The sequence below is a fragment of the Triturus cristatus genome, chromosome 4_1 (assembly GCF_964204655.1).
Source record: "Triturus cristatus chromosome 4_1, aTriCri1.1, whole genome shotgun sequence".
Classification (NCBI taxonomy): domain Eukaryota; kingdom Metazoa; phylum Chordata; class Amphibia; order Caudata; family Salamandridae; genus Triturus; species Triturus cristatus.
The window spans coordinates 936,887,345-936,899,689 of record NC_140585.1 but is presented as its reverse complement, the minus strand read 5'-3'; the positions used below and the strand labels follow the sequence as shown (position 1 = coordinate 936,899,689).

Below are 12,345 nucleotides of genomic sequence, written 5' to 3'. Positions count from 1 at the left end.
TGACCTCTTCTGGCATTCCCTGTCCACCCTCAGATAACCTTTCCGATGTACCCCCTCCTGCTACTCAGACACATGTTCTTACTCCCTAAGCTAATTTTATGCTACTTATTTTTTCCCTTTCAAGCATGCACTTTCTCCCTCTACCTCTATCTTCTTCCATATCCTATCCTATCTTCTATCATCTTCCTACCCACCACCCCCTCCCTTGTCCCCCTCTCATCCCCTCTTCCATCACTTTCCCTCCTCTCCCCCTCATTCCCACTCCGTCCCTCTATCTAACACCTGCTGGCAAACCTCTATTATGAACCATTACTCACTCCGATGAGACCTCGTACTCCTAAAAGAAACCTTAGTTGCTATGAAAGAGGCCATTCTCCTTAAGAAATCATGGGTTGGTGACCTATCATGTGCCCCAACCACCAACAAAAAAATGGTCTAATTACTCATTTCTAATTCCTCAGGTCTGACTATTACCGCCTCAGAAGCAGACCCTTGAGGCAGGTGACTCTTCACTGAACTACGGAAAGATATTACCGAAATTATAGTGGTGAATATTTACAACCTTAATAACTTCAATTCATCTTCCTTGGTGCACCTCAACAGAAAAATGTTACTCCTGCCCCTTCACTTCAGAATCATTGTAGGCAGGGATTTTACCCTTCCGTGGGATGTCATTCTAGACAGAAGCTCTACATGCCCCTTCAAATCCAACAAGTCTTGACCAACTGGAACATCAAATAAAAACAATAGAAAAAGACCCCAAGCAATTCAGGGATAAGACAGCTAACCCACTAAACCAAGTTAAAATACAAATACAATACGATATTATGTAATAAAACCCACTTACTAGTCCACAGATATAAAGGTATCAACTTCTGTGGACACAGCAAACCCTGAAGAATTCTAGCTTCGTATGTAAAACAGAATTACCAGAAAACTAGGATAACCTCCATCTTTAATAAACATGGCGTTCCCTCCACAAATGAGAAAGAAATTCTTACCACCTTTGAAAATTTCAATTGTACCCTTTATTCAAAAAGCAAGAATACTCCCTATTAAACCAGTCTATAATACCTCCACAAAATTAAAATCACCAGGATAGATGAAGCAACTAAACTTTCATTAGAAAATCCTCTGTCTTTCATTGAAGTTATAAATACAAATAAAAAACTCAAAGCTGGGAAGGCACCGAGCCTGGACGCCTTCCCAGCCTCATTCAATCAAACCTAGGGAGTGTCCCTAATCACCCCCTAGAAGATCTATTTTCCTATTTCTCCTCTACATGTGTGATCAAGGGAACCACCGCTGAGGCAACTATAATAGTTATACCTAAAGAAGAGAAAGACCCATCCAATCCCAAAGCCTACCGCTCCATCTTTGTTATAAATATTGATTGAAAAATGTACCCAAAAGTTATTGCACTCAGGCTGGAGCCAATCCTCCCAAAAAGTATACACCTAGCACAATGAGGATTCACTAAAGGCAGATTCAGTGCAGACATCATTAGACTATTCAGCCACACTATCAAAAAAATCCACCAGCCCGACCACCCCTCTGTGCGATAGCACTAGATACGGGGAAGGCATTCGATAAGGTCTTCTGGTCTTTTCTCCATGCCACTCTCACCACCTTCAACCTAGGTCCCTCCTTAACTAGAATGATTCTTGCCTCATACAAATGAATCAAGAATAAATATCAATGGCACCATATCCAACTCTTTTGACTTCGAACAAGGCACAGACATGGGCGCCCTCTCTCCCTTCTATTTTTATTAACACCCCCTTATTCCAGGCATCCCCTTTTCTGCTGGGCCACAGAAGCTACACAGTCAACAACCTCCTTTTCACCACCCAAGCAGATTCTGTTCTGCCCCACATCACAGCCACTATCAATGATGGTGCTCAATTATCAGGATACTGCCTCAACAACTGCAAAACAGAGGTCCTTCTCTTAACATGCATTGTAACAGCTCGTTTATCAGTAAAATGGCCCCCCGATAAGATAAAATACCTGGGAATCTGGGTCACTTAAAACCTCAGAGTCCATTGATCTCACGAAAAAATGACATTGGGCAAATTGAAATACAGCTTAGGCATATGGTCCTCCAGATTCATCACATGATGCTAGGGAAGAATAGAACCCATCAAAATGATGATCACTCCTCTTATTAATTTCTTAATCAGTATATAACCCGTATACCTTTCAAGACACCTTTTTTGCTAAAATTGATGCGATGCTCACTAAGTTCCCATGGTGCTCCAAAAAACCTAGAATTGCTCTGAAGAAACTAAGGCTACTTAAAAGACTTGGTGGCCTCAACCTAACAGATTATAGGGGATACCAACACGGTTACCTAGCAAAACAGGGAAGGCTCTGGTTCTCTCTTAGATCACCTTACTCCCACTCATGGCTGTTTATTGAAAAAGCACTGGCGAATCCACTCTCCCTTACATCCCTTATAACTATTAAAAAAATAGAAACAGACCACTGTGTAAGCAACCTCTCAAGCACAGTACAGGCCCTGCGAACAATTGACAACAAACGCCCTATTAAAATGTGATATTGACCCTTAGCCTCACTATGGCACAATGAAAACCTGAAATAAGGAGGCAAAAAAAAATTCTATGGAAATGGCCACAAAAAGGCATTTTTTTGTAGGACATCCCGGTACTCTCTTCAAGCCTATACCCTTTTCCCAACTCAAAGCTAATTTTGATCGAAATGACCTAGACTTTTACCACTTCCTAAAGATTACGCCAATTATAGCCAGACACAAATACCCAATTAATCCCAACCTGTCTAACACACTACAATCACAAACCAAAGGAGGACAGTTTGTGTTCAAACTCTACTCTCTCCTGACAAACCTATTGGCAATCCAGTACAATTACCTTCCCTAAGAAGTTCTGGTCTGACTTTAGCAAAACCATTTCATAAATCTAACACAGAAATTGGACACCTAATTTAGCGGCATATCATCAAGGAGGCGATATAAAATTATCGCTGCTTTTGCGTCCGTTTTTGGACGAAAAGCGGCGATAATTTTATCGCCCAATCAGCAAGGTCACGCTATCGCGTGAATCCTTGCATTATCGCCTGTTTACTGAACGCCCAGCTTTGCATCTCTAATGAGATGCAAAGTGGGCGTTCCTGCCCTGACATAACTGGAGAAATGTCGCTAAGCGACATTTCTCCAATTATCAATGGGCACGCTAACCTGCAGAGCGACAAGCAAAGTAGTGATAACCTCTGTTATCGTTACTTTCCTTACGCCTGCTTCAAGACTGACTTAGCCATGATATCCTATGTAAGGTGGATATCATGGCTAAGTATGCCTTGCCCTATCATCAAGCTATCGCCAAACTTTGTGAGATTATTGCTGAATTTCCAGGATAATCTCACATTTGGCAGTTAGCGCTCAGAATTTTATCTCTTTTGAGATAAGCGTTGCTAATAGTACGCTATCTCAGCGATAAAATTCCACGTTACCCGGCGATAATTATCCTAGCTCTAAGTGCGCTTAACGATAATTATCGCTGGTCGTTGATGATAGGCCCCTATGTCTCCATCACCTTACGTCTCCCCCTCCCCCCCACACTAAATCTACACTAAACAAAGAAGACCGCCTTTTATGGGACATTCTTGTTTCAATCGCCCTCAGTCATTCGCTCCGAGTGGAAAGACTAATCCAAACTATCCTCTTGTTAGAAATGGGATTTCTGGTTGGCTAAGGCTTGCGCCAAAGTCAGGCAGAAACCACCACTCTAGTCAGGGCAAGGAAGTTACACGCCAAAGATAACCCCTGCTCACCCCCTTGGTAGCTTGGCACGAGCAGACAGGCTTATCCCTGAGGCGATGTGTAAAGCGTTTGCGCGCGCACCCAGCAACAACACCCAAGGCCCACCACAAAGGAAACTCCACACAAGGTATTATATAAAAATAACCTTTGTATTATACACAACACATTAGATAAAAACACACACTTTACAATGTGCCAACAGGCACGGGCAGAATTTACAAGGGATTATATATACAGGGGACAGGGCCACATGGACCACTGTCAGGAATTAGCACTTTGTAGAAATAGCACTTAGAACGTAGGAATAATATTTGAGAACATAGCACATACAATCACTGTAGCACAAAAAATAGAACATATAGCACACAACCAGTAACTACTGGTAACAGGTAAGTACCACCTACGCAACCCTAACCGCCTTAGGAAAATACTGCGCAGGGAATCAGGACCTCGCTAGCATCACCTGTACTAGGAGAAAAACAACCACCTAAGTATCACTCTACCTGTAGGGGTCTAAGCACATAAACCCAGGATGCATAAAATACATTCAGAGGTGTAAAGCAAAGCACATGAGGCATAAACACATTCAGAGGTGCAGGAAAGGTACAATGGCGCAAAAACTCACATTAGCCACTATCTGTGGCAATCCCTGGGCCAACTGGCCCTGAAGGGGCAAGGACGCCCTGCATCCAGAAAGTCAGGGCGCGCCGGCGCAGGCTGCGCAAACCAGCGCGCACAAATCACCACCTAAACGTAGCAGTTGCCCACTAAGTGCTGGGCAACTGGAGAAATGCTGGGGCCAATGTTGGAGCCTCCCAGGGCTCTGAAACAACTGAAATGCCCCCTAGAGCCTTCTAGGCTCGAGAAATAATGGCCCCTTCGTTGGAGTCCTCTCGGGGGACTCGTGAGCCTCACAGGCTCTTAACAAACAATGGGCCCCTTCGTTGGAGTCCTCTCGGGGGACTCGTGAGCCTCACAGGCTCTTAACAAACAATGGGCCCCTTCGTTGGAGCCTCGTGGGCTCAAGACACAATTCTTGCCCGTGGGAGTCCCTCTGGACTCTAAAGAAATAATGCTCAGCGCTGGAGCAACAATGCGGACAGACTCACAACCCCGGTCTACTCCCTTCACTCACCGGCGGTCCTGGTCTGCTTTCGGTCCTCCGGTGAGCACTTCCCTCGCGGCGGTGGCTGGGGGCGGACACGGCACTTCCGTCTCTCCTCTGGGTCGCGCTGCGGCGGCCCGGCTGGATTCGGCTTCGTCCAGGAGGCCCCGCCTCCTGGTTACAGTCCAGTGCGGGGTGGGCTCCCGCCTGAACTCTACTGCCGGCTCACTTCTCTTGGCCGCACTGGAGCACGGGGTAGGCTCCCGTCTGCTTCCGGTTTTACGTCCCGCCCACGTCCCGACACAACCTGCCTGGCTTCCGGTTCGCCCAAGGGCCGCGGCGGTGATTTCTCTCGGCAATAAGAGGGGTAGGCTCCCTCGCGATGTGAAATATACGGCGGGGTGGGCACCCGCCGTGGAATTACGACAAATAAGCGGGGTGGGCACCCGCCAACGACCCCGGCAATGTCCCTGGCAGGGTGGGCACCTGCCAGGGGAATTCAGAATCTGTACAGACGGGGCAAACGCCGGGTGGGCACGGGCTGTTAGAAATAAAGCGCTCCTGAGCGCTAAAGGAAAATAAAAACGCTTCCAAGCGCTTAGGGACACAGATAGAGCACTCCCAGCGCTTTAGCCTAAAAAGCACCACAAAGTCCAGCAAAGTTCTTCCCTGCATGCAGCAGGGCAGGGGGCAAGGCTGGACCCAGAGCCAGCTCACTGGGCCTCCAGGCAGGGAGGTAGTCCAGGTGGCGGTCCTCTGGTCCAGCAGCAGCAGCAGCCCCCCCTCAGGTAAGATCCTGGCAGAGAACAACTTGTAAGGGGACACAGCCCCTTTTTATACAGTAAAAGTCTTTGTTCTTGGTTCAGGGTGAGGGGGAAAACCAGTCGCAGCTGGTTGGGGAGCACCCTTGATGTGCTCAGCCCCTCACTCTATTCACTGGCAGGGCTAGGGTCATCAGTCGCACCACAGGGGGCGGAGCCAGCATTGTGGGTGGAAAACCCTGCCCTATTCAGGACCCAGGTGTACTCCTCCCACCCATCTAGCTGCTGATCTCCCCATTCACCACTGGGTGACTCATCCTGACTCTGGGGAATCCCTAGCCCGTCACATGACATGACCAGCCAATCACGCGACAGACACACTGCACACAGAAGTGCCCACTTCTAGAAGTGGCACTTCCACACTAGGTACATACACGCCACCCACATCATCGCGCAGCATTCACTCCCACGAGTCCGCACATACCAAACTCGGGCCTGCACACCCCACGCATCAGGAACTACTAGGGACACATACATTCCCCATGCATTCCTATGGGAGGGCAGGCCTATCTCACCACATGCACTCAGAGCACGCACGCACTTTACCCTGGGACACAGGGAAAGTGCGCAGGAAACCAAAAATTACCACCCCAAGTCATCAGTAAAAAGAAAAAAAAGTTCAGGGGTGAACCTGCCAGAAGGGCCAAGTCCAACACAACCCCCTTCCAGCCAAAACGCAGGGCAGCCCAATCACCACCGTGATGGACTTCCCTGCTTGGGGCGATAGAACACGGACGCGGGCCCGCAACTGCAGGGACACCCTCCGGTTCTACGCCACGGTGAACCCATGGAATTTTTTCTAACACCACTGTCTGGACCAACTGGGCTACCCCACTGGTACTCCCAAGCTGTCCGCGGCCAAGAGCAGGCCCTAGGCCACCCAGGTGCCACTGGTCTTTGCCTAACCACAGAGTGGGGGGTAGTAATCCCTGGCACATAGCGGACATTCTCCACTCTTCCTCTCTGAAAGACAGGACTAGACTGCCACTGGTTCTCCAGCCTAGGGTCTACACCCTCAGGCGGACCAGGAGTCTCAGGGAAGGCTCTCCTCCCCCTACCTCTTCTCCTAGGGTTCCTCCTCCTCTGGCGAGGGGTACACCTAGAACGCCATTCCAACCCAGGGTTTAACCCCTCAGGTTGTACCGGGGGCAGAGGTGGGCTCTCCCACCCTCTGCACCCCCTTCCAGAACCCTGCTCCCTACCAACTGGGGCGGTACCTCTGGAAGAAGAACTGGTCGGGACGCTGATTACAGACGTCCCACCCTTCAGGTCAGGCTGATCCCGAACCTGGCCTTCCAACCTCCGGCCTAGAACCTTTGGTGGAATAATCGCCTGGCACTCCAGGACTTTGGGGGACTTACACTCCCTCCCCCTGAGGCTATCAAATGACACATATGTCGAGCGACTGTCTGTCTGGCGCTGATCTCCCGTCCCCTGTCCACCTGACAGTGTGCGGAGATCCCCCAGAACAGAAGTGGTGTCACCCTGGTCACTACACGGGATCCTAGCCCAACTGGGAAGTCCCTGACCCACCGGCTCTTCCACTGGGGAACTCATCCCCCAATCACTCACGCTGGACTCCTGTACCCTCCCTATCGGAGCGGTACTGCCAGACTCCAGAACCACAGGAGCCCTGTTTACAGGCGCTCCAGGTCCTCCACTCACTAAGAGATCTTCCTCAAGTGGACTAACAGGACAGCCTAGGTCCCCAACTTGGTGTTCCCTCATGAAACCATCCAAGTCCTGAGGCAGGGTTTCGGGCGTCTGGGGACCCTCGGTCACCCCCTCACTCCTGCTCCACTGAGCCAGGCAGTGAGCCCCTACACCCTCCTCGCTATCCTGGGACCTAGCTGGGCTACACTGAGCCTCCTCCACCACGCTGGGCTGGAGGATCTCTGACCCACTATTGTTGGAATCACTCACTAATGACTCTAGAGGACCTCTAGCACATTCCCAATGGTCTGCCTTTTCTGCAAGCTCAAATGGCTCAGACAATCCACACCCCAACAGGTGTTGGCGCAACCCCGGCACACAACAACTGAGCAGGTGTTCTTTGAGAACCAGATCATACAGGCCGTTATACGTACGTTCCGAGTACTGCTCCACCCAATCGGACAGTGCCTCATTACATCCCTCCAAAAACTCCTCCCAAGACTGGTGAGACAGTTTCCTACTGCCCCTGAATTTCAACCTATACTCCTCCTCTTGGGAAACAGGTACCATACTCGGGGAACTGGGAATGGGACTCTCTGTACTGCACTCTATATCGCTGCCACCACTGGACTCCACCCTTACTGGGGAATCCAGAAAACTACCATTATGCTCAGGGGACAGGGAAAGGGATGAGGCGCTATCTCCTACACTGGACCCAGCAAGGGACTCCCTACCTACGGGGTCCTCACTCTCTACTGGCGTCCAGGTACTGTCATCTCCTTCTGAATCTTCAGGGCTCCCCACAGACCCACCACCCTCCAGGTGTGAGGCCCGGGCCCTTTCTTCCTCACTGCGCTCACGTTCCCATTCACCTGTTTGCCATCTAATCATGTGGTTCCTCAGTTCGTACACAGTGTCTGACTCTCTCACCCCTATGTTTCTCTCCCTACAGAACCCTTCCAACTCCTGCATACCGTAATAAACTAGATCACTGGGATCAAAAGCAGGCTCCATTCTAGCAGACGTTCTAGAGAAAAGATCACACAGGGAACCTAGGGGTCTGAGTTTAACAGGAGTACACAATTCACAAAAAGATTAAGCAAGCTCTCTAACCCAGAGAACTCACACTCACTTGCCTAGTGCCACTCACCACTCATCCACACACAACCCTCCCCTCGGACTGGTAAGGCAGTTTCTACCACCCCTGATTCCTCAACCTGACCACCACGTGACACAGGTACCAACTCTGGGCGCAGGGCGGGGGACAATGTACAGGACACTATTACGCTGCCACCACTGGATCCCACCCTCTGGTGAATCCAGAAAACACAATGCACTAAGGGGGATGATCTACCCTCCCGAGCTAGGGACACCTAACTCACAGTGCACAAAAACACATTTCCAAAGAAATGACAATTAAAAACAAACTTAAAACAATAATCCCTATACCATGTGATTTATCTACATGCAGAGTTTTGTAGTGCGGCCAGTTGCCGCTGCGGTACAGCGCAAACGCAAGTCCAAATCCCACCGCTGATCACCAATGTTAGAAAAAGGATTTCTGGTTGGCTAAGGCTTGCGCCAAAGTCAGGCAGAAACCACCACTCTAGTCAGGGCAAGGAAGTTACACGCCAAAGATAACCCCTGCTCACCCCCTTGGTAGCTTGGCACGAGCAGACAGGCTTATCCCTGAGGCGATGTGTAAAGCGTTTGCGCGCGCACCCAGCAACAACACCCAAGGCCCACCACAAAGGAAACTCCACACAAGGTATTATATAAAAATAACCTTTGTATTATACACAACACATTAGATAAAAACACACACTTTACAATGTGCCAACAGGCACGGGCAGAATTTACAAGGGATTATATATACAGGGGACAGGGCCACATGGACCACTGTCAGGAATTAGCACTTTGTAGAAATAGCACTTAGAACGTAGGAATAATATTTGAGAACATAGCACATACAATCACTGTAGCACTAAAAATAGAACATATAGCACACAACCAGTAACTACTGGTAACAGGTAAGTACCACCTACGCAACCCTAACCGCCTTAGGAAAATACTGCGCAGGGAATCAGGACCTCGCTAGCATCACCTGTACTAGGAGAAAAACAACCACCTAAGTATCACTCTACCTGTAGGGGTCTAAGCACATAAACCCAGGATGCATAAAATACATTCAGAGGTGTAAAGCAAAGCACATGAGGCATAAACACATTCAGAGGTGCAGGAAAGGTACAATGGCGCAAAAACTCACATTAGCCACTATCTGTGGCAATCCCTGGGCCAACTGGCCCTGAAGGGGCAAGGACGCCCTGCGTCCAGAAAGTCAGGGCTCGCCGGCGCAGGCTGCGCAAACCAGCGCGCACAAATCACCACCTAAACGTAGCAGTTGCCCACTAAGTGCTGGGCAACTGGAGAAATGCTGGGGCCAATGTTGGAGCCTCCCAGGGCTCTGAAACAACTGAAATGCCCCCTAGAGCCTTCTAGGCTCGAGAAATAATGGCCCCTTCGTTGGATTCCTCTCGGGGGACTCGTGAGCCTCACAGGCTCTTAACAAACAATGGGCCCCTTCGTTGGAGTCCTCTCGGGGGACTCGTGAGCCTCACAGGCTCTTAACAAACAATGGGCCCCTTCGTTGGAGCCTCGTGGGCTCAAGACACAATTCTTGCCCGTGGGAGTCCCTCTGGACTCTAAAGAAATAATGCTCAGCGCTGGAGCAACAATGCGGACAGACTCACAACCCCGGTCTACTCCCTTCACTCACCGGCGGTCCTGGTCTGCTTTCGGTCCTCCGGTGAGCACTTCCCTCGCGGCGGTGGCTGGGGGCGGACACGGCACTTCCGTCTCTCCTCTGGGTCGCGCTGCGGCGGCCCGGCTGGATTCGGCTTCGTCCAGGAGGCCCCGCCTCCTGGTTACAGTCCAGTGCGGGGTGGGCTCCCGCCTGAACTCTACTGCCGGCTCACTTCTCTTGGCCGCACCGGAGCACGGGGTAGGCTCCCGTCTGCTTCCGGTTTTACGTCCCGCCCACGTCCCGACACAACCTGCCTGGCTTCCGGTTCGCCCAAGGGCCGCGGCGGTGATTTCTCTCGGCAATAAGAGGGGTAGGCTCCCTCGCGATGTGAAATATACGGCGGGGTGGGCACCCGCCGTGGAATTACGACAAATAAGCGGGGTGGGCACCCGCCAACGACCCCGGCAATGTCCCTGGCAGGGTGGGCACCTGCCAGGGGAATTCAGAATCTGTACAGACGGGGCAAACGCCGGGTGGGCACGGGCTGTTAGAAATAAAGCGCTCCTGAGCGCTAAAGGAAAATAAAAACGCTTCCAAGCGCTTAGGGACACAGATAGAGCACTCCCAGCGCTTTAGCCTAAAAAGCACCACAAAGTCCAGCAAAGTTCTTCCCTGCATGCAGCAGGGCAGGGGGCAAGGCTGGACCCAGAGCCAGCTCACTGGGCCTCCAGGCAGGGAGGTAGTCCAGGTGGCGGTCCTCTGGTCCAGCAGCAGCAGCAGCCCCCCCTCAGGTAAGATCCTGGCAGAGAACAACTTGTAAGGGGACACAGCCCCTTTTTATACAGTAAAAGTCTTTGTTCTTGGTTCAGGGTGAGGGGGAAAACCAGTCGCAGCTGGTTGGGGAGCACCCTTGATGTGCTCAGCCCCTCACTCTATTCACTGGCAGGGCTAGGGTCATCAGTCGCACCACAGGGGGCGGAGCCAGCATTGTGTGTGGAAAACCCTGCCCTATTCAGGACCCAGGTGTACTCCTCCCACCCATCTAGCTGCTGATCTCCCCATTCACCACTGGGTGACTCATCCTGACTCTGGGGAATCCCTAGCCCGCCACATGACATGACCAGCCAAACACGCGACAGACACACTGCACACAGAAGTGCCCACTTCTAGAAGTGGCACTTCCACACTAGGTACATACACGCCGCCCACATCATCGCGCAGCATTCACTCCCACGAGTCCGCACATACCAAACTCGGGCCTGCACACCCCACGCATCAGGAACTACTAGGGACACATACATTCCCCATGCATTCCTATGGGAGGGCAGGCCTATCTCACCACATGCACTCAGAGCACGCACGCACTTTACCCTGGGACACAGGGAAAGTGCGCAGGAAACCAAAAATTACCACCCCAAGTCATCAGTAAAAAGAAAAAAAAGTTCAGGGGTGAACCTGCCAGAAGGGCCAAGTCCAACACCTCTCATACCTGGTGAGAATGGGTTCAGTGATATACTTGATGACACCTAAAATGAAAAATGATAAAATCTGGTACAAGCTAGATAGTTTGATATCAAACATGTCCCAGCAGTAGTTGCCACTCCTTCCCCCGTACCCCCACCCCCTCATGAGCCCCCCTTTTCCCTCCCAACGCCTCCTCTGCTTTTGCTTTCCTTGCTCCTACTCTACATCTATTCTGTCTCTCCTCTACTTCTCTTTCCTCCAGCTCTCTCATTCTCTACCCATCTTATACCACCAGCCAGGGTAACTCACACACCTCCTTCACTAAACAACATCACTGTACTTCTCTGCCAGCATAAAATCTCAATAAAAACTTTTATTTTTCTGTATTAAAAGTCTGTAAAGTGCGTTTGAGAGGATCTACATATTTACAGTCCTGCACTGACCTGCTGTGAGGAAGGAACGCCTCTCTTCAGAATTCTTTGCTGCACCGATTTGCTTCTGAGAAGTAGCTTAGAAACTCGCAATTTAAATAAGCTCTGCGGCTCCTGTTTGCTGTCACCTTCCTCCAGTTTTGCCCAATCCCTTTAAAGATCGATATTGTTGGCACCATCCAGCGGGCACCTATCCCAGCCTGGAGGTCATCCCAGTCTGAAGCGGGAGGGCAGAGGAGGGTCCAATGCCATGGGCTTCGTGATGTACAATGCCCACGGTCACCTTCACACCAGACACTTCAATGCAAGCTTTCTCACCCCAAACACAA

At 50.6% G+C, this 12,345-nt stretch overlaps 1 protein-coding gene across 2 annotated transcripts in view; it reads right to left on the bottom strand.

Moving 5' to 3' along the window:
* LOC146855869 (uncharacterized) overlaps positions 1-12,085 on the bottom strand; it is a 218,660-nt gene extending 206,575 nt beyond the window's left edge. For both annotated transcript variants that reach the window (XM_085653815.1, XM_085653816.1), the window contains exon 1: positions 12,029-12,085. The gene's annotated coding sequence lies outside the window, so the exon portion shown is untranslated. The remainder of the gene's footprint in view (positions 1-12,028) is intronic.
* Positions 12,086-12,345: the final 260 nt, after the last annotated feature.